A 23,945-nucleotide genomic window follows, 5' to 3' on the forward strand; every position below is an offset into this window, starting at 1 on the left:
GCTCTTTTTAGCAATACAATGATCAAGAAAATTCCAAAAGACTCATGATGGAAAATGCTATCCACATCCAGACAAAGAGCTATGGAATTTGAATGCAGATTGAAGCATACTATTTTCACTTTTTTTGGTTCTTTCTTGTGTTTTTTCCTTTTGTTCTGATTCTTCTTTCACAACATGACTAATGTAGAAATATGTTTAACATGATTGTACATGTATAACCGATATCAGATTACATTATTCTTTATGGTCCAGTCAAAGTGGCCTTGCCGTCCATGTTATTTTTCCACAGATGACACATTTCTCGTCACCATACCTTTGCACATGTTCCCAGTTCTTGAAATACATTCCTTCACTTCTGCCTCTTAGAATTTCTTATGTCCTTCAAAACTCAGCTCAAGCACTACCTTTGTATTAGTCCATTCCCAGTTCCCCAAACTACTAGTACCCTGTCCTCTAAATTTACCTTATATTTATCTTGTATATATTGATACAATATAGTTTCCCACAATAGAATGTAAGAACTTTTGGGGCATGAAATGTTTCATTTAAAAAAAATTTCCCCAGCAGCAGCAAAGTTCCTGATATAGGTGATACTTAATAAATGCTTGTTGACTGTTTCCTCCTCTATTCTAGATTTTCTACTACCTGTTTGCATTTGTTTGTCATGTAATATTGCATAAATCAGCTTTTTCTGATGTTGGCTTATGCCTTTCTAGACTGTGATTTCCTTTGGGAAATCTCATGTAAATTAGGTTTCTTACACAACCCAACTTCTAACACCATTCTCTACACAGAGTATACCCCCACTAATTACAGATGGATAGTCATATAGTCATGAGATACTTGCCCTTTACATAATTTTAAATAAAACTGTACCTGAAGAGTGCAGTATCTCTAGAAATAGTTTAAAGTCAGCATGAGGGGAAAAAAGGTTGCAGGGATCTGGCTAGTCAGCTGGCAAGGGAAGCTTATACAATGTTACTGTTGACCATATGATGTCCAGTTCTTAGGTCACATGCAGCTGTATTAGCACAAATTGTTGGAATGTAACTATCTGGCTTTGACTTATTTTTGCATGAAAATCCATCTCCATTTTTGATCTTAAAGTAAGATTACATAGCAGTGCTTCTCTGAAAATGTACCTCCGTAGGCATCAGTTACATTATCTCTAAAATGAGGGCCATGCTTCATGATTTCTCAGATGCCTTCCAGCTCTGACATTTTATCACACTAGATACCCTTACTATTCTCTCACACCCATTTCCCCTGCACCCCAAAGGAAAAAAAAATACCTAATTTTCTAAATACCTACTTAAAAGCCAATAATTCTCTCTCTCTGAAAAACACACATATACACAAGCACAATTTGATAAAACCCCAGGGTCTTAAGCAAAAGCACATTATTCTCATATATCTTAATCTGAATAGAGCTCAGAATAGTATCTCCCTGTAGAAAAGGTGAAATAACTGATTAAGAGCAATGCATATTGCTTTCACCACCACCCTTTTACTCTAAGTTCTTATATATCTCTTTTCTCATCACTTTCCTGAAGGCATAAAGGGCACAGACTAAAGCAAGGGTGGGGAACCTGCAGCCTCAAGGCCACGTGTTGAAGAACAGACAACAACCAACCAACTGAAGCGAATTGAGACCTTGAATCAGTTGTTTCCCCTGGCTGGTGCTCAGTCTCTAACCAGATAAAGGGAGTGATTTAGATCAGATGTTACAATGACATGGCAGAAGGAGTGTTGTCTTTGAAGTTTAGACCCTGACTCTACCACTTGCTAACTGTGTGACGTGACTTGCCCATGTAATCTCTCTGGGCAAAATGAGAGACTTAGTGTCTAGATATCTCTAAGGTACTTTCTGTCTGCTATTCTATAAACCTCGAGCTCTGTGTCCACAGCATAGTACTAAATGGTATTTATATAGCTCTTTTCATTTTGCAAAGCATGTTACATACATTATCTCATTCAAACCTCACAATAACTTTATGAAGGAGGTGCCACAATTATTATCTACATTTTACAGAGAAGCAGAAGCTTAGAGAGAAGTACAATAGGTGTTTAATAAATCCTTATTAAGTTAACTGACCTTCAACACACAATGAGCATATTTCCAAGTCAAGATAGCAACCTATACCTTCTTAATCATAATTTCCATGCTCTATCCACTATTTCATAGTGTTTAGAACAGGTCTGCTAGAATGACTTTAAGAGATTTTAATGTTCTTTTCTCTTTTTAAAAACACGGTTGGTTTTTCTCTCAGAAAGTTATGCCCTTTCTCCACATTATGACCGAATGAATACTGTTAGTATTATTTTTAAATTTAGGTTATTGTCTCAAAGATATTTGCTTTTCTTCTTTTCCAGTTATCTCACAAAATGTACTGGGCAAATGACTAGCTATGAAATCATGTCTAGGGCCTGACTGCACAGTTATATGAGTAGATTTTGAAACAATTTATATACTCTCCCTGCCTCTTATCTTTCCTGTTATTAGAGAGGGTAACACCATTTTCCCAGTCCTTCAGGCTCACAACCTAGGAGTCATCCTGGATCCTTCACTGTCTGTCATCTCCCATAGACAATTTGTTGCCAAGTTCTATTGATGTCACCTCTGCAACATGTTTCTAATATGCCTCCTTCTCTCTGACACTGCTACCACCCTGTTGTAGGCAGACCCTCATAACTTTACACTTTGATTACTACAAAAGCCTGCTGATAAGCCTGCCTGCCTCAACTCTCTCCCCACTCCAATCTATCCTTTATTCAGTGACCAAAGTGGCTGGTCTGAGCATGTCATTCATCTGCTCAGTAAACACCAATAGCTATGTATTGCCTCCAGGATCAACTATGAAATGCTCTTTTTGACATGTAAAGCCTCCATACTAACCCCTTCGTACCTTCTGTACCACCAACACAATATTCACAGCACCGATGGTGACTATGAACATGCTAGCACAGTTCTGAGATCGCAAAATATTACAGACTCCACATAGAAGACAGAAGGAAAACATTTATTCATATACCAGAAAGCCAAATCCCAATACCAGGAAACTGAATTCATCATAACAACAAAGAAGTTAATGCACCATAGCACAGCAGGGAGCCACACCATCCTTTAGCCTTCCCACAAACAGACACTCACAAACCTGTCTCCTGGGTTGCTTCCTCTCCTTCCTCCAGCTCTAACTGCTCTGCCTCCCAGATTCCTGTGGGCTCTGCTCCACCCTTCACCAAGGTCCTCCTACCACAGACTCCATGTGACTACATTCAGCCTATTAGGAGGCAGGGAAGATCTTCAAATTTCCATTACCCATACAGCTTTTCAGTGTTTTTACACCTTATACCTCCATAAGTACTCTGATCCAGTGACACGGGCCTCGTTGGCTATTCCACGAAAAAGACACTCCATTTCTTGGTTTGGACATTTTCTCTGGCTACTCTCCATGTCTGAAATGATCTCCCTCCTCACCTCTGCCTGCTTGGCTTCCCAACTAAAATCCCATCTTTTACTGTAAGCCTTCCCCCTCTAAGATCCCTCCCATTGCTACATCTATACTCCTTATATCCCTTTTCACTTCTTCTATACTTAGATCATTCCCGCTGAATGAATGGATGAAAAAGCATTTATTAAGGGCCAATGGCAAGATGGCTAGGGTAGATAGCAAGATGGGATAGGAAGCTTGGTGAGGTTTTGGGCTGGTTAGATACATTATGCTACATGAATTTACATATACTTTTTCACAAATCAAGACTGTTCAATCCTGGGGTGAGATTTCAAAACCTGAGTAGACTTGGGGCATGATTTCTTGAGGTTTGTTCCAGAGACATGCTGTTCAGATTTGAAGTGAGGCAGCAGGAGAGCCAATGGCAAGTTGGATGTTATTTGCATGGAACAGGAAGGACATGATGGAGGCAGGAAGGCATGAGAAGAGTCTCCTTGCCAAAATTTCACATAGAATTTTTGCAGTTTTACTAAGAGGTTTAATCCAGAGGGGACTGATTTAGCTAGACCAGAATCATGATAGGAATTAAAGGTAATTTTCTGACCATAGCTCAGATTAGAATAAAACAGTCCAAAATTAAGGGGAGGAGAATCAGTTCCCAAAATAGATTTAAATATGCCTTTTGGCTTTCCTAGCTAAATGTTAGGTAAAAATGGCTAGGGAAAAAAAAAAAAAGGTCACGAAAGAGCACACACACCAAAAATAAGTATGGGTAGTAGAGAGAACACTTGGGAGAATAGTCAATGGACAGAGTCCAGCAGGTGGTAGCAGAGAGCAACTCAGTCGATCTCTCCTGTAGCAGGGGAGGCATGATAGAGCTGCAAAGGAATTCACCATCCCTGGAGCCAGCTTGTAGAGTATTAGGGCAGAGAGAACAGAATTGCAGAGAACTCCAGCTCAGCAGAAAGAACAGCTCTATGCATTCCCTGATGTCCTCTTGCCCCATTACTGGTATAGCAACTTGTGGGAGAGTCTATCTTTGTGTATATTGAGGTGGTAGAAACGTTCTTGTCAAGTTATGTCTTCCCGTGCTTGGGTTGTTTTGTTTCTTTGTTTTTTGGTTTTGGTCTTTTACTTCTCAACTACTTGACTGGTAAAAGAAACACAGACGAGCTACAAGTTGGTTTGAATGGATACTGAACTTCACCCTCAATATTCCTTGAACCTGGGATAGCTTTCAAGGGTTTCACAGTAAGGGAAAGCCAGGGATGCTGCAGATGATTAGGTAAAGAGTAGGGCACAAGTCTCGGGGAGTCAAACTGGTTCTGGGACTGAGAAAGTCAGGCTACCCAGCAGCTCAATTTAAGTGTCTAGTGAAAGTGTAGAATTTAGCTGAAAAGTGAAAGCTCTGAGACAGAGGGAGTGAAGTTCCCTGGGTCACATTCCAAAGAAGAAGACCTACAAGAACCAGTGTCAATACCTGGATTTCTCAATGTCTTGTTTCTTCCACTTTCATAAATAGATCACCTAACATTTTTCTCTCCATTTCCCACGGAAAAGTTATTGACAGAAGAAACAAATCAGCTGTGGGATTATTCAGTTAAGCCTTCAGGGCATGAGTTATTCTGCAGAGGACTCAATCTTTTTCTTCAAACTGCTTTAAAATGTCTCAAGTAATGATGTTTTCAGTAGGTCCTTTAGTAGACTATTGTCCACAGTCTAATATACCATGTTGGTAGGATGGGTCCCTTGGTATCCTGGACTTTCTTCCCTCTCTCCCCTTTCCTTTATACTTTTTTCTCCCTCCTTCCTCAAATTGCAGTAATTTCAAACTTCTATTCTTTCAAGTTTGTAGGTTGTTTTTTCTCCTCTAGCAATTTTAATCCCTCTGTTTCACAGGCTTAGCTGTATTTATTCAGGGATTCCTATGGCATAACTCCTGTGGAATAAATTGACTGTAAGCTGTTGAAATGGGAGTGAATGTCTGTTTTTCTTCCTGTATTCAGAATTGAATTTCACAGAGGGAAAAAAAAACTTAGAGAAAATCTGTATGAAACTGAGATTTGAAACAAGGCCTCCACAGCTGGCATCCTAAAGTACCCATTTGGTATTCTCTTCAAAATAGCAATAATGATATTGTGATATCTAAAGTAGATACAAAGGGAGATGTAGGAATCTTTAGGTAGAAGGGTCTTAAAACAAGCTTAGCTTAATCCTGTTAAATGGTATTCCTCTCTGCAAGGAAATGGACACGTGGCAATTAGTATAGCAACCTGAATCACAGATTCATAGGAAGATGAGGAGATACTTTGATGTATTTAATACATTAAAAAGAACAACAAAAACTGGAAAGAAGATTGTAAGAAAATTATACATATAGCATGCTGTCTGAACACCTGTAACAGAGAAGGACAGAATGAAGAAAGTAACACACAGCTGGAAATTGATGTCAGTAAATGCTAACTAACTCTTCAGGATATATCTGGTAGAAACCGAGATGAACTGTTCACAGCCAGCTTTGCCGCTCACTGTTTTCTTTCATAAATTTCCTGATGTGATGTATGTGACATTGACTTATGTGAATATTTTAATGGTTTGGCTGTCAATTAATGACAAGATTTTCTAAACCTCTATGTGCAGCAGATCTCCCCTAAAACTATAGGTGATTCAGAACATTATAAAATCTTCATTGATGAACCCTTTACCGTTATCTGCCATCACTTTTCTTACCTTCTAATTGGGGCTCCTATAGAATTCCTAAATTTGATATCTGCCAATTAGCTCTTTGACATTAAGAATTGTAAGTTAGTGTGGAGCAGTGGATAGATTGCAGGGGTGAAGAATCTGAAACCCCAAGATCACATGTGGCCCTCTAGGTCCTCAAGTGCAGGTTTTTGACTGAATGCAAACTTCACAGAACAAATCCTTTTATTAAGGGGATGGTTCTGATTTTCTTGTATGGCTTGTGAAAGCAAAGGAAGTGACTACAGTAGACATACATTTAAACTTATCATAACTATAATTTCAAAGTTTATCAATCTTAACATGAGCAGCTGACTCTGATGAATAACTGATGTGACTAATAGTCACTAAAACCTTCAAACTTTTTTTCACATGAAAGTCTTTTCAATTCTGCACTGTGCTGATGATTTTTTTGAACTTGAGTCTAAGACTTAATTTACATTTATTCATATTAAATTGTATCTTATTAGACTTGACCCATTGTTCTATCTTATTTTTTAAAAATACTTTATAATTCAGTTTTTTTGGCCTTTTTTTGGGGAGGGCAACTGGGGTTAAGTGACTTGCCCAAGGTCACACAGCTAGTTTTTGTGTTAAGTGTCTGAGGCTAGATTTGAACTCAGGTCCTCCTGACTCCAGGGCTGGTGCTCTATTTACTGCACCACCTAACCACCTCATACTTTTTACATCTTTAAGAAAGAAACAACTAGTATAAAATTATTGCGGAGAAAGTTTGTGGCTATGAATGTCAAGACATTGGCATCTGTGAATCAAACTTCATTGGAAAGCATGTTTAAAACACTTTATCCCTATGTAATATAGTCTTTTAAAATATTTTAAATAGTATTTCACTCCCAATTGTTATGTTGAGATAATTTTTAGCATTCGATTTTACAAGATTTTGAGCTCCAGATTTTTCTCCCTCTCTCCTTACCCTCCCTTTTCCCTAAAATGACAGACTTTGCTTTGCATCCCTTAAATTTTGGTATGTTGTCTCATTGTTGTCATTCTCTTTAATTCAATTATTGATTGTTTCTATGATTTGTTCTTTGACTGTCTTATTCTTTAGCATTAGATTATTTAGTTTCCAATCAATTTTTAATCTCTTTCCACTGCCCTCTGTTTAATGCAATTTTTATTCCATTATAATCCAGAAAGAATATATTGAATATTTCTGCCTTTCTACATTTGATTTTGAAGTATTTATATCCTAATACATAGTCAGTTTTTGTGTAGGTGCTATGTGCTGTTGAGAAAAAGTTATATTCCTTTTCTCCAAAGGCCTATCACATCTAACTTTTAAAATATTCTACTCATCTCCTTAGTTTATTTTTTGTTTATTGTTGCTTGGATTTATCAAGTTCTGAAAGAGGTCAGTTGAGGTTCTCTATTAGTATAGTTTTGCTATCTATTTGTTCCTATAACTCGCTTAACTTCTCCTTTAAAATCTGGATGCCATATTGCTCAATGCATATATGTTTAGTATTGATATTACTTCATTGTCTATGGTACCTTTTAGCAAGATGTAGTTTTATTTCTTATCTCTTTTAATTAGATCTATTTTTGCTTTTGATTTGTCTGAGATCAGGATTGCTACCTATGCTTTTTTTTTTTTTTTACTTTAGCTGAAGCATAATAGATTCTGCTCCAATCCCTTACCTTTTCTCTGTGTGTATCTCTCTGCTTCAGGTTTGTTTCTTGTAAAGAACATATTGTAGGATTCTGGTTTTTGATGCTCTCTTCTATTCACTTCCATTTCATGGGAGAGTTCATTCCATTCACATTCATAGTTATGATTACTAACTATGTATTTCCCTCCATCTTATTTTCCCCCCTGTTTTTCATCTCTCTCCCTTCAGCCTTTACTTTCTCAACAGTGTTTTGCTTCTGACCACTACCTCCCTCAATTTGCCCTCCCTTTTATCAGCACACTCCTCCATTTTCTTTCTTCTTTTACCTCCTATTTCCCTATAGGGTAAGATAAATTTCTACATTTAGCTGATTGTGTACATTATTCCCTCTTTGAGCCAATTCTGTTGAGAGTAAGATTCAAGTAATGCCCACTGCCCACCCTCCCATCTTCCCTTCTGCTATAATAGATATTTTGTGCCTCTTCATGTGAAATAATTTACCCTGTACTGCCTTTCCCTTCCTTCTGCATCAAATGTACTCCTCATTCTCATCCCTTAATTAAAAATTTTAAAATCATTCTCTCAAATTCTCTTGTACCTGTTGCCTCTGTCTATGTATACTCCTTCTAGCTTTACTATTGCTGGTGCAATTTTTAAGAATTACAAGTATCAGGGAAGGCCAGGTGGCTCAGTGAGTAAAGAGCACCGGCTCCAGTGTCAGGATGACCTGGGGATCAAATCTGGGCTCAGCATACTCAGCACCACACCCAGAAATTACTAGTTGTGTAACCTTGAGCAAGTTACTTAACCCCAATTGCTTATAAAAAAAAAGAATTACAAGTATCATCTTCCAAAGTAGGGAGGTAAACAGTTTAGTTCTATTGAATCCCTTATGTTTTTTTTTCTGCTTTTCCCTTTTTATGCTTCTCTTGGGTCTTGATATTGGAAACCAATTTTTTTAGTTCCATTCTGGTCTTTTCTTTATGAAAACTTGAAATATTTCTATTTCATTGAGTGACTATTTTTTTTACTCTTGAAGTATCATGCTTAATTTTTCCAGGTAGGTGATTCTTGGTTATAGTCCTAGCTCCTTTGCCTGCCAGAATATAATGTTCCATGACTTTTGATCCTTTAATGTTACAGCTGCTAAGTCCTTTGTAATCCTGATTGTGGCTCCTTGATATTTGAAATGATTCTTTCTGGTTACTTGCAGTACTTTTTCCTTGACCTGATAATTCTGAAATTTGGCTATAATGTTCCTTGGAGTTTTTATTTTGAGATTTCCTTCCTGAGGTGGATTTTTTAAATGCCTATATTGCTTTCTGGTTCCATGATATCAGGGCAGTTTTCCTTGATAGTTTCTTGAAAGATGTCTTTTTTGAGGTCCTCCTTTTGAGTATGGCTTTTAGGTAGTCCAAATGATTCTGAGATGATCCCTCCTTGATCTGTTTTCCAGGTCTTGTTTTTCATGTGAGGTATTTTACATTTTCTTCTATTTCCTCATTCTTTTGATTGATTCTTTGTGTTTCATAGAATTATTAAGTTCCTCTTGCCTAATTCTAACTTTTAAGGTGTAGTTTTCCTCAGTTATCTTTTGTATCTCTTTTTTTGGCCTATTGTACCTTTTAAGGAGTCATTTCCTTCAGGGGATTTTTGAATCTCCTTTTCCATTTGACCAATACTACTTTTTAAGCAGTTGTTTTCTTTTTCCAAGCTATTGACTTTTTCCCATATTCTCTTGCATCATTCATTTTTTTCCTAATTTTTCTTCTATCTCATTTATTTGATTATTGAGATCCTTTTTGAGTGGAGGTGGACCCAAGATGGCAGAGTAAAAATAGGACTTCTGCGCAGCTCCAACTCCCACTACCTCCAATATATGTAAAAATAAATGACTCTAAATCAGTTTTAGAGCCACAGAACCCACAAAGTGGCAGAGGCAAACAAATCTTCTGCTGAAGGAAGCTTGGAAGGCCAGCAGGAAGGGTCTGTTGCACTGGCCTGGGAGCAGAGCACAGTCCTGCATGAGCTGCATGGTTCTGGCCCCAACCAGCAGCAGTCAGAGCAGACTTCAGGAGAGTGAATCACCAGCAGCTGTGGTGGTTTCCAGACTTCTCAACCAATAAAGGTCATTTGGGAACTATGTTGGAAGAAGGGGTCAGAAGAACGCTGTCCAGCCCGTGGCCCTGGGGCGAGAAGTGGTGGAGCTGTGGTGCCTGCAGCTACTGTTAACTGGCTACTTCCAGAGCTCCTGGCTTGGAGATTGTAGCAGGACTAAGCAACCATTCAGAGGGTAATTGCTCTTGCTTTGACCTGGTTGGATCTGGTTTGTGGTCTTGGGTGGTTGTTCTGGGGTTTGTGACCAGTGTGCCTGAGCTTTGAACTTTGGGCAAGTCACTTAACCCCAACTGCCCTCCAAAAAGCAAGAAAAAGAAAGAAATGGAGTTAAAGAAGAATTTTATGTTCTGGGCTTGGAGATAGTAATGTGTTTTTTCCAATTGCATTTAAGAGTGACTTCTGAGCCACTATGGAAATGCTTTGGTATCACTGGTTTTTTGAAAGGAATTTGCCTGGAGTAGCAAATACTGAGCTTCAGCATCCTGATTATGCCAACATTTCCTCCTGGGTAAGAATGATGATCATATGTTTCTGTTTTTCTAAAAATGAGAGAAAAGGATAGAGAGCGATACAGAGAGGGAGAGGAGAGAGAAGAAAGGGGCAAAAGCAAAAAGCATAAAGCAAGTAACATGGGTACAAAAGAAAGAGAAAACTGCATTGTATATAGGCTTCAATTGCAAAACAAATCAAAATAAAACTGAATTTATTTGCCTACAGCACAGGCTATGTCACTTGAATCTAGGAAAATTCTCCTAGTTTTTGCCTTTAGATGTCACATAAGCGCTGGTCTTGGGATCAGAATCATAGACAAATCACAGTCTCTCAGAGCTTTTCTTAATTTCTAAAATGGAAATCATAATGCTTGTACTACCTACCTACAATGTAGGTGTGAGCAAAAAACTTAGCCAGCTTTTAAGTGCCATATAAATGTGAGTCATTGTTATTATGATTATTGCTATTAATATTCAATATACTCTGTGCTGTGATCTTTTCAGTTTGGATGTTATTCCTAATGATGCAGATCTCAAACCTGTCTGCCCATCCTGGGTACCTCTTATCTATGTCTTCCCATGAGTTCATTACTGAAGATTCACCTATTGTACTTCACCTTTTTCTGACATGCCAGGGATGCCTGTGGAGCACTCAGGTTATAGATCCCTCATACCTTGTTCTTGACATATGAACAGCCTACTAGTCTTCCCATAATACATCTCTCTAATGACTTCTTTTATTCCTGTTCTTTTTCAGAATTCTTCATTGGATATATACTATGGATTAGTATACCATTGGATATATTCTCATTGGATATATACTAACATATACCATGCACCTCACTATTGCTTCTCATGTGATATTCATTTTCCATTCTTCAGACAGTTATATTCCATATTTCTTAGCCATAAAATATAATTTGGGGAAGAAATAGTCACAACTCACATTTAAATAGTATTTGCATAACAATGAACAAGTATTTATTAAATGCTCACTATATACCTTGGTGGGAATACAAAGAAAGTTAAAAAAAAAAAAGCAATTGGGTGGCCAGGTAGCACAGTGAGTAAGAGCACCAGCCCCAGTGTCAGGATGACCTGGGGGATTGAATCCAGGCTCAGATACTTAGCACCACACCCAGAAATAACTGGCCGTGTAACCTTGAGCAAGTTACTTAACCCCAATTGCTTTAAAAAAAAGAAAAAAAGAAAAAAAACAATTACTTTATCAAGAAGCTTAAGTTCTAGTGGGGGAGATGACATGTAAATAATTAGGTAACTACAAGATATATATGGAAGAGATAAAAGGTAACCTTGGAAGGGAAGACTTTAGTGTCTGGGTGGACCAGGAAAAGCTTCCTATGGAAGGTAACATTTTATCTGAGTCAATTAATCAATAAGCATTTATTAAACACCCAGTGTACTAAGAGTTAGATACAAGGAAAGGCAAAAACACAGTCCCTACCCTCAGGAATCTCACATTCCAATGGGGTAGACAACATGTAAACAACTACGTACATACAAGGTGTGTGTATGTGTATACAAGTATATATATATATTATATATATGTATATACACACATATAGTAAATGGGTGGTGATCTTAGAGGGAAGGCACTAGTAGTGTGAAGAGAGGTGGAAGGGGGTCACTCAGAAAGGTTTCTTACAGAAGGTGGGATCTGAGCAAAGTCTTGAAGGGAGCCAGAATGTGGCAGTGAAGAGGTGAACATTTCATCCATAGGGGACAGACACTGGAAATGCATAGAATCAGGAGATAGATTGTCTAGTTCAAGCAAGTAGGCCAGTGTTGCCGGGTACTGGAGTGTAAGACTAGAAATCTAGGAAGAGGCCAGGTTGTGAAAGGCTTTAAAAGTCAAACAGGGTTTGACTCAGAGCTAATAGGAAACCAGTGGAATTTATTGGGTACACAGTGAATAGAGTACTGGCCCTGGAGTCGGGAGGACCTGAGTTCAAATTCAGCCTCAGACACAACATTTACTAGTTGTGACTTTCGGTACGTCACTTGACCCCAATTGTAAGGGCTGTAGAGATGCACCCTCCTAATCCAGCAACTGCAAAACCCCCAGCAATTTGGGACAAAGCTCTTTCCATTCTTAAAGCAGAGTTCTACTGTGGCAAAGAGCTCAAAAGTTAAGTAATTGACTGGCAACATGAGCAAGCAGAGAAAACACAATCCTACCATAGATTCCTTTTTTTGGGGACAAAAAGGATCAAAGCATGGAACAGAAGGAAGACAATGAAGTCAGAACTCCCGCATCAAAAGCTCCCAAGAAAAATATGAAATAGTTACAGGCCATGGAGAAGATCAAGAAGGATTTTGAAAATCAAGTAAGAGAAGTGGAGGAAAAATTGGGAAGAGAAATGAGAATGAAGCAAGAAAATCAAGAAAAGTGAGTCAACAGCCTGACTGAAGAAAATAATACCTTAAAAAATAGGCTAACTCAAATGGCAAAAGAGGTCTAAAAAACCAATGAGGAGAAGAATGCCTTGAAAAACTGAATTGCCCAGATAGAAAAGGAATTTCAAAAACTCAGTGAAGAGAATAATTCCTTCAAAATTAGATTGGAGCAAATGGAGCTAATGACTTTATGAGAAATTAAGATACTATAAAACAGATTCAAATGAAAAAATAGAAGGCAATGTAAAATATCTCATTGGAAAAACCACTGACATGTAAAATAAATCCAGGAAAGAAAATTTAAAAATTATTGGACTACCTGAAAGCCATGATCAAAAAAATTTCCTGCACTATCTTGCAAGAAATTCTCAGGGAAAATTGCCCTGATATTCTAGAACCAGAGGGCAAAATAGAAATAAAAAGAATTCACTGATCACCTCTTGAAAAAGATCCCAAAAAGAAAACTTCTAGGAATATTATAGCCAAATCCCAGAGTTCCCAGGTGAAGGAGAAAATACTGCAAGCAGTCAGGAAGGAACAATTAGAGTATTGTGGGAACATGATCAGGAAAACGTCAGACCTAGCAGCTTCTACATTAAGGGATCGAAGGGCTTGGAATATGATATTCTGGAGGTCAAAGGAGATACGATTAAAACCAAGACTCACCTATCCAGCCAAAGTGAGTATAATGCTTCAGGGAAAAATATGGTCATTCAATGAAATACAGAATTTTCATTCATTCTTGATGAAAAAACCAGAGCTGAACAGAAAATTAGACTTTCAAATACAAGCAAAAATAAATCAGAAGGAACTTATTAAAATTGAACTATTTACATTCCTACATGGAAAAACGATAATTGTAACTCATGAGACTTTTCTCAGTATGAGGATAGTCGAAGGGAATATATATGTATAGGAGGGTGTATGTGTGTATAAATTTATGTGTGAGTTTGTACATATGTATGTACATGTATACATGGAGGGCACAGGATGAGTTGAATATGAAGGGATGATATCTAAAAAAATAAAATTAAGAGGTGAGAGAGGAATATATTGGGAGGAGAAAGGGAGAGATAGATTAGGGTAAATTATCTCATATAAAAGAGGCAGGAGAAAACTGTTACAATGGAGGGGAAGAGCAGGAAGGTGAAAGGGAAGGGGTCAACCTTACTCCCATTGAATTTGGCTTAAGGAGGGAATAACATACACACTCAATTGGGTTTCCTACCCTACAGGAAAATTAAGGGGAAAAGGGATAAGAGGGGGGATGATAGAAGGGAGGGAAGATTGGGAGAGAGGGTGGTTAGAAGCAAACACTTTTGAAAAGGGACAGGGTCAAAGGAGAAAATAGGATAAATGGGGGGCAAGATAAGATGGAGGGAATTATATTTAGTCTTTCACAGTATAACTACTATGGAAATGTTTTGTGTAACTACACATGTATAACCTATGTTGAATTGCTTATCTTCCCAGTAGGGGTGGGTGAGGAAGGAAAAAAAAATCTGGAACTCAAAGTTTTAAAAACAGATGTTTAAAAATAATTGTTTTTTCTCACATATAACTGGGAAATAAGATATACAGGCACTAGGGTATAGAAATCCCTCTTGCCCTACTAGAAAGTTAGTGGGGGATGGGGGAGGATATAAGAGAAAACAGATTAGGGGAAGGCTCAGTATTTTGGGGTAGAGGTGTAGGGAAAAGACAGGGGGAAAAATTTGTAACTCAAAATCTCATGGAAATGAATGTTGAAAACTAAAAATAAATAAATAAATAGGGTGGAAAAAAAAAGAATGTAAACCCCATAAAGGCAAAAAAAGACTAAACTAAAAAAAAAGAGCCTTTCGAGTTCTTTCAGGAGTTCTTTCTGGGCTTGAGACCACTTCTCAGTTTTCCTTAGGGTTTTGCCTATAGGTGTTTTGCCATTGTTGTCCTCTTTTGTGTTTGTGTCTTGGTCTTCCGTGTCACCATAATAACTTTCTATAGTCAGATCCTTTTTTGTTGTCATTGTTTTTTGATCATATTTTTTGGCTTTTTTAACTTACTTTTAAATTTGAACTCTGATCTTGGAGTAGAAGGTGTACTGTCTCTGGTTTATTATGCCAGGGAGTGCAGGCCCTGACTGTTTATTTGGTATTGCAATGATGTTACCCTGGGGTCCATGGGTGACTTTTGTGTCTGGTGTTGCACTAAAGGGTTTAGGGGGGTGTCTGATACTGCTGGAGGCCATAGGGGTCTAGTAGCTTACTTGGTGCTGAGCCAGGGTCCCAGTGCTTGTGTCTAGTATGGGTTGAGGCTGGTGGCTTGTTTCTGTATCAGCCTGTTTGGCCAGGGTTATACTGATACATGTGGCTATCCTGGAGCCTGTTTGCTTGGCTATGCTGTGTTATATGTGGTGTCCCAGCCCTGGTTCCTGCCCATTTGCTTAGGCACTTGTGGGGTCCCCCAGCTGGTGTCTGTTTGCCAGGGGTTGTATGGAAGCATGTGGCAGTTTTCAGAGCTAGTGTCTGTCTAGTCCTGTGGCTTTGCTGAGGCACTTGGAGGGGAGGAGTCCTGGTGTTGGCCTTTGCCTGCTTCACTGCACTGGGGCTCAGGATCTCTTGCTGATTTACTGAGGTAAGACTTGCTGCTGGCTTGCTAGGATGCTTCCTGTCTTGGACTGCACTCCCCTTTTACCTGAGTGAGACAGACCTTTCCTGTCACCCCTACAACTTTCTTGTATTCTTATATTGTTTTACTCCATCTGATTCTGCTAGTGTAGGATTTGTTTTGGTGCACTATTTTATGTTTGTTTGGAGGTGAGTATAGGATAATTACTGTGATTTACTGCTTACTCCCTCATCTTGGCTCCCAAAAGTCTGTTCTATTTTATTTATATTATTTTTGCATCCTGAGCCCATCACCCAAAATAATAATCTATCAATTTCTAGCTTCGATGTATGGGTAAATTTGACAAACGTGCCATTTATGACTTTACTTTAGTCAATAATCAAAAATATCAAACAGAACTAGGCCAATCATAGATCCTTGGAGCACTCTACTATAGACCTTCATCTAAGTCAACACTGCACCATCAAAAAGTCACTTATTTTGTATAGTTGTTCAGTTTTCTTTTTTATTGCTGCATGAATTTATTACTATAAATATATAACCAAAAAAACATTAACCAATCAGACTACATCAAATAATAGCACGTTTCCAGGATGAGCAAATCTGTGTTCCATCGTTTAAACAAAGTACTGGCACCAAAATTGAAGAGGATAGGTCTAAAAGGGCTTGATGGGAGAAGAGGGAAGCAGCGTGCAGGAAGGAGAAAGCCAGACTGTGTCTATGGGCAGCTAGGACAGGAAGGATTAGGACTAGGGAAAACCCTGGGGTGCCATGGGGAAAGCTATGTGCACAAAGTAGCCTGTCTCCAGAGGCAGGAAAGAGCCACATGGTAAAAGCCACATGACAAAATTCACAAGTGGCAATGACAGGAAAAAAAAGGTTAGTATCTTCAGTACACAACTCTACTCCAGTTTGCCCCAGTTGTTCAGTTTTCAATCTCCCCAACTATACTTTCATCTAGTCTACACTTCTACTTGTTGTACACAAGGATGTGATGAGACTCTTTGTGAAATTCTAAAATTTGGATATCCTTTTTCTACAAACTTTCCCATGTTTTTCTGCTACTTATCCTACCTAAAAGAGATTTGGAGTTAGACTCTTATGACATGTTCTTGTGAAACCATGCTGGGCTCTTAATGGTCACTTCTTCCTTTTCTAAAATCTCACAAACCATCCCATTAAAATATGTTCTATGATTGTTTAGGAATTAACGTCAAGTTGGCTGGCCTCCAATTTGCAGACTCATCTTCTCTTAAAAAAGACATTTTCTGGGTGCTAGTCCTATTGTATTTCTTCTGTTTTTCATGTTCTTTCAAGGATCATTGTTATTAGCTCAGCAATCACGCCTGTCAATTCTTCTAGTTCCTTGGGTTTTAGTTTGTCTGGGGCTGGGAACTGGCCTCTTGTTATTGCTTCATTTATTTTGAGTCTAATTCCCCATTAAATTTTTATTCTGTTCTACTGTACTTAAATAGCATTCTTCTTGTAAGAGAGAACAGAAGAAAAATATGGGTTGAGCAGCTTTGTTATTTCTTAGTTGTCCATTGTCATTATCTTATCTACCTTGAACAGAGGTTCTATCTTTTCTTTGATCTTCCTTTTGTGTCAACAATATAGCTTTAAAGAAAAAAATCTTCTATTTTGTTATGTTTTCCTTCAGATTTGTTGCCAGTCTAATTTTCTGTTACATGCTGTCATTTTTACATCTTTTTTTTAAACCTGAGATGATAGATGACTTTCCTATAGAATCACATTGACTTCTTTAGATGGCAGGGCCCATCTCCCCCTCCTCACCCAAACCTTCAATGGAATGACTTCTATTTGTCTTCAGAATGTCATTCTTGGGAGCTTCCTGATGTTTTCACTAGAATTTTAGATTTTAGGATCCTATCTATCCTTTCTTTTTCCTAACCACTTTGAAATCTGCTCTCTCTAAATCTAAGGTATTTGCATGACCATGCCTGGTTTTTGTCTCCTCTGTTATGAATTATAAGATCACTTCCATTTCTTCCTTGATACCAGTGATCCTCATTGAAATGCTCTTTACCATGTTTTCCTCCTTATGTATATCATTTCAATGTTCAATGCTACTTCACCACTGTTAATCTTTTCTGTACTCTTTGAATAAAGCATTCCCTTCCATAGTTATGTTCTCTTCATAAATCTTAATTCACTAAGACTCAGCGATACTAAGAGATCAAATTTGTATTTTTGCAAATGAATCTTTCATTCACTCCTTTTATTATCCACAATATATTATACATATTACAAATTTTATTATTATAAATTATAACATATCTGATGCCACAAGTTTTCTTTATGGTTCTTATGGAGAAAACATTCTTACTGGCCATTGTTAGGTGTGCTCTATAACTAGCTAAAAGCTCATATTCTTATATTTTAAACTGTTGTCCCCAAATCAGAATTCTGTTCTCAAACACCAAATTTTCATTCAGCTGTTCACTTCCTACTTGAGCTAATATATCAGCAGAGAGAAGTTAAAATAAAAAATTAATATGAAAATTTAAAATCATCAGGCTTCTAGGTGTTTGAAACAATGTAACTCTAAATAGAGATAAGTACTTGCTGACATTATTAAACTAATTAAATGATGATTATAAAACTTAGTGTTTTTATAAAATTCTGTGCAAGTATTCAGAGGCCTCCCTACATTCTTAGATGCTTCATGGAAAGGTTTTGGAATTCTCCTTCAGATCTCATATAGTACTTTGTTTTTACTCAAAGATGTAACTAGACATTATAATTTGGTGCAAATTCAGTTTGGGGTAAGGGAAAATGAGCTGTGGTCCAGAAAATGGTCTTATTCCAAGTGCCATCACACTGGAAAGCAGTGGTTCATTCCCTAAAGAGTTTGTCTTTATTTTTGCAGAGGTTGTTGGTGGGAAGCTGGATCTAGGAAGGAGGTGTCACAGTAAAGGGTCCTGGGCATGGTGGCTGGAGATGATAGTGTCCTGTGCCTTTGGATGATTACAAGGTATGCTGTGAGGATGGCAGTTGTGCCCTTCCAGATTTCAGTCTTAAGGGCAATGTTTTTTTTTTATCTTGTGTTACAATTCTCTTTCATGTAACAATGTAAGTATATAGTAATCAAATAAATAGTTATCAGTCAATAAGCACATATTAGACTTCTACTATATGCCAAGCACTGTGATAAATGCTAGAGGATATAAGATATAACCAGTCAATACCTATCTATCATCAAGAAAGGCAGCTGGGGGGGGCACAGTAGATAGAGTGCTCAGAGAGACTGAGTTCAAATCTGGCTTCAGACGCTTACCAACTGTGTGATGGTGGGCAAGTCACAACCCTATTTGCCTCAGTTTCCCCATCTGTAAAATGGACTCGAGAAGAAAATGGCAAGTATTCCAGTATTTTTGCCAGAAAAATAAAAAACCCAAATGGGGTCATGAGGAGTTGAACAATACTGAAAAACCACTGAACAAAACAAAAATCATTAAGAAGTTTACATTCTGTACGGAAAATGCACACACATACACACACTCACATATGCATAATACACAGTAGTTTCTAGGAATGGGGAAAGGTACTAGTAGCTGTGAAAATTGGGATAGAGTTCATATAGAAATTTTTCCTTGAGCTGAGCTTTGAGGGTAGAGTCTATGACTTTTCAAAACTTTGTATAATGGGGCCAACTAGGTGGCACAGTGAAGAGAACACAGGCCCTGGAGTCAGGAGGACCTGAGTTCAAATCCGGCCTCAGATACTTAACACTTACTAGCTGTGTGACCTTGGGCAAGTTGCTTAACCCCAATTCCCCTGCCTTCCCTCCTTCAAAACAAACAAACAAACAAACAAAAAACTATATCTATCAATACCTAGTACATGCTAAGCACTTAATTAAATGCTTTCTGAATTGAGTCAAATTTGAATGAAGATTCCATAGACAGGAAATCAGAGAGAAGAGCAAATGGAGTCATTAATTCAGGTAATTAATTAAACCTCTATTAAAAACCCAGTATGCACAAGGTATTGTGGATGATTCAAAGATAAGTTTATCCAACTGGTCCTTCTTCGTCTCCTTTACTGTCACTTAATCTATATCACACCCTTTCCCCCCTTTCTTCCAACTCTGGGTATTGCACAAAGCTCTATCCTTGGTTTTCTTTTCTCTGTTAATACCATATTCTCTTGGTAACCTCATCAGCTCCCATGGGTTTACTTATCATTGCTATACAGATGACTCCTACATCTGCTCTATGTATCCAGTCCTATGCCTTCTCCCAAGTTCCAATCCCCATCCCCAAAGCTGTGTATCCATAAACATCTCAAACTCAAAATATTCAGTATGGAACTCATTTTCTTTACTCTCAAACCGTTCTGTCTTCTGAACTCTTTTTCTGTGAAGAGTAATTCTACCTTCCAGTCACAAGAGTTTTCATAACCTTGGCGTTATCCTCTATTCTTTGCTTGCTTTCACTCTACATAAACAATTGACTTCCAAAACTTATTGATTCTATCTCTACCATATCTCTTGCATATGTGCCCTTCTTTCCATTCACACATCTACCACCTTAGTTAAGGCTCTCATCACCTCTCATTTGAACTTGTGATATAGCATCTTATTTGGTTTCTCTGCCTCTCCCCAACTCAATTCATTCGCCACAATATTTTCAATGTGATTTTCCTTAAATTTAGGTCTTTTTCTATGTAATATCTCTATTCAATAATCTCCAGTGGCTCCCTATTGCCTTTATCAAATACAAACTATTCTATTTGACATTTAAAGTCCTTTACAACATGGCCTTAACCTACCTTTCTAACTTCATTACTCACTTTTACCTTATAGTTCAACCAAAACAGCCTTCTCCCTATTTCTTAAACATCATATTCCATCTCCTGCCTCTGTAACTCTTCTTCCTTCAAAACAAAGCTCCATTGTCACCTCCTATATTAAGCATTTCTTGGTTTCTCTAGGTGCTAGTGTCGTCTTTCCCAAAATTACCCTTTATATCTTTTGTATATATTCTTAATTCACTGCTAGTATGTAGATGCTTTCTCCCTTAATAGAACATGGGCTCCTTGAGAGCAGAAGCTATTTCATTTTTGTCCTTGAATCCCTAAGCACCTGGCACAAGGTCTGACACATAATGGGCTCTTAATAAATGCTTTTTGATTTATTGGAAGATGAATAAGAGATGGAATTGACCTCAAGTATAGTTTAGTAGGGGAGATGACACAAATGCACAGATACCTGTAATATAAGGTAGACTGTAGTGCCATAAAAAGCATAGGCCCAGCCTGAAGGAGTTCAGAGAAGGATGGTGTAATTTCCATGTGGAGGGGGGAATCAGAAAATAAATTTTTAAAGGAGGAAGCTTCTGAGATGGTCCTTGAAAGATGGATTAGAGAATTTTTTAGACAATGCTTAGAGGGAGAGAGATGACATTCTGGGTGGAAGGAATAATGTGAACTGAAGTATAGAGAAGCAAAAACATTAGGGGCAACCAGTAGTACAATTTGCCTGAAGTTCCAGGTGACTGAAGGGAAATGATGGGAAATAATGCTGTAAAAACAGGATGAAGACAGTTTTTGAATGATCTTGAATGTCAGACTATGGGGCTTAAAATTTATTTAGTAGCCAATAAGGAACCATTGAAATTTTTTCTGAGCTGGGGAATGACAATATCAGGGCTACACGTTAGGAAGATTCATTTGATAACAGTATGTGCAATGGATTTATGTGGAGAAAAATTATAGGCAGAGGGACAAGTCAGGAGGCTACTGTAATAATCTAGGCTAGAGATAAAGTGTGACTGAGGGGAAAGAGTGAGAGACATTGTGAAGGTAGAATCTACTTAGCAGAACCTGAGTCCACTGGAGAAAATCCTCCCAAAGAAGACCTCCCACACTCTTAGTTAAGATCAGTTATGGCACAGTGTGATGGCAGAATACCTGGAAACTAAGCATGGATCACCCCCAGTTATAGTGGTCTGTGCTGTTACAGGTGGAATCAGTACTGCTGCACATACCATACTGTGCTATTTGTTTTCTTGATTTTTATCACTTTATGGAAACATCAACAGAAGCATTTTGGAAAATTACTTAAACTGAACATATGGGCAATGATATCTCATTTATGAATTCCATTAGTGGAAAAGACGTTGCTTCACTTGCTGACATGGTATTTGATTAAGTTTAATCATATTAAGTTATTATCCCCAATTAGGCCACATGAAGTCACCAATAAATGCTTGCTGAATTAATTAGCAGATGTGAAAAGTCAACAGGGATCATTTAATCTTGTAATATCAGTCATACACATGAAATGAATGACAAAAATATGTATGAAAGTTGCAATCCTGTGAGAAAAATATGCTGAATCTGTTGTTCCCATCTCCTCACCTGCTACCCAGATGTATTTGGTTTGCTAAAAAATTTTAAAGGAGCTTTATGCTATTTTGTGCACTGCCTATGATATTAAATTTTTATGGACCTCTGTGGGTCTGAGTCTCCTCATCTGTAAAATGAGAGGATTAGATTGAATAATTTTTAAAGTCCCTTCTATCTCTAATGAACTACGTGGCTCTTCTTAGTTTTGGGACTTAGCGGTGTCACTCCTTTCAGGGTCTCAGTTTTATTCTTTGTAAAATGAAGGGACTGATCTAGATCAGGGGTTCTTAAGCTGGGGTCCATGAATTTTTTTTAACACTTTGATAGCTGCTTTTTCAATATAATTGGTTTCCTTCATAATCTTTTCTATTTTATTTCATGCATTTAAAAACATTTTTCTGGCTAGAGGCTCATTGGTTACACCAGCCTGCCAATATCTAAGATCCTTCTACCTTGAATAGTCAAATAGTCTGCAAATAGTCACAAAATCCTGCTCCCCCAAAGAGTGAGTGGGTACTGTGTAGAAGAGATTTTGCATTGGGAGGAGGCAGAATTAGGAATAGAGATATGGCAAGATTGACTACTTTGCCATTATAATAGCTGGTTAAGTATTGTAAATGGGTTGTGCAATGGGGTGAACAGGAATCCTACCAAGATTCAACAATTTGACACTCACAGCAAGGGACATAATAAAATCATGCTTTTGTAGCTTCCAAAATGATGAAAGAACACTGAATTTAGAGGCAAAATCTGGGATTAAACCTAATTTAATCTCTGCCACCTGTGAACATGGGCAAACCATCTCTGCTCAGGTCCCAAGTCCACTGGCCTATAAAATGAGGGGATTAAGCTGGATAATCTATAGGCCCATAGATTCAGAATTAGCAGGAATTTCATGTAGCTTCATTGTGGCTAACAGAACTCATTTTACCCCTGTGGGCTCTTTCTACTCTACTTGCTGTTTCTTTGAAGACTGAAAGACCATCTGACAGAAATCACCTCTTGAAGAAATGTTTCTGAGAAAACTACGGTGACTATAGCTGCAGCTTTCTATATGGCAGTAGGAATTACCCAACCAAAGGATCAGGCAGGTTCAATTTTCCATAGAAAGACTCTAGAAGTCATGGATAATATTACTTGTCATGCTGTGCAGAACTGCACTAACCAGTGGGAAGAACTACTTTTCTTGGCAGGAGAAAGAAGACAGGATTTAGAATAAGCAGACCCAGCTCTGCTATTTAGTAGGTCTGTGATCATGAGTAAATCACTTCATCTCTTTTTCTAATGAGACTATGGGCTGATTATACATTACTCTTCCCAGCCCCTTCTGTCTCCCTATATGTCTCCATTTCTCTGTCTTTCTCTGTCTTTGTCTCTATCTCTCTGTCTGTCTCTCTTTCTTTGTCTATCTATCTCTGTTTCTCTATCTCTTTTTCTTTACTTAAGTCAACCAAACTGACATTGCTTGCTGTTCCCCATAGACATCATCTCATCTCTCATCTCTGTGTCTTTGCATAGACTTTCCTTTATGCCTAGAATTCTGTTACTCCTCATTTTTGCCTCTTGAAAGCTAGCTCCCTTTAAAGGTCAGCCCACATGCTTTCTGCTTCAAGAAATCTTTCCTAACTCCTCCTGTAGTTAGAGACCCCCTCCTAAACCCCCTCATCATTGCTATACATGTGCGTATGCCTATATATATACATGCATGTGTATTTCTACCTATCTCTCTTCAACATTATTTACCTACTAACATACTCTCTCTTCCTGGAAGAATATTAGCTCTTTGAGACAATCTCACAATTATATTTATCTTCTTATCTCCTAGACCAGTGCCTGGAACATAGTAAACATTTAATAAATACTTATTGATTTATTGGTAGATTTAGAGCTAGAAATATTAGAGGTCACCTAGTCCAACCCCCCCTCCCCCCAATTTTACAGGTGAGGAAACTGGGTCGCAAAGTGATAAGTGCCTTGCTCATGGTCACACAAGTAGTAAGTGCCCCAAGTGTGATTTTTAACCAGGGTCTTTCTGACTCTAAGTTTGGCATTTTATCCATTGTAATGTCTATCTATCTATCTATCTATCTATCTATCTATCTATCTATCTATCT

This window comes from Petaurus breviceps, unplaced genomic scaffold (genome assembly GCF_028583685.1).
Source record: "Petaurus breviceps papuanus isolate PSGF00001 unplaced genomic scaffold, PetGlider_PUasm1.0 90416, whole genome shotgun sequence".
NCBI lineage: Eukaryota > Metazoa > Chordata > Mammalia > Diprotodontia > Petauridae > Petaurus > Petaurus breviceps.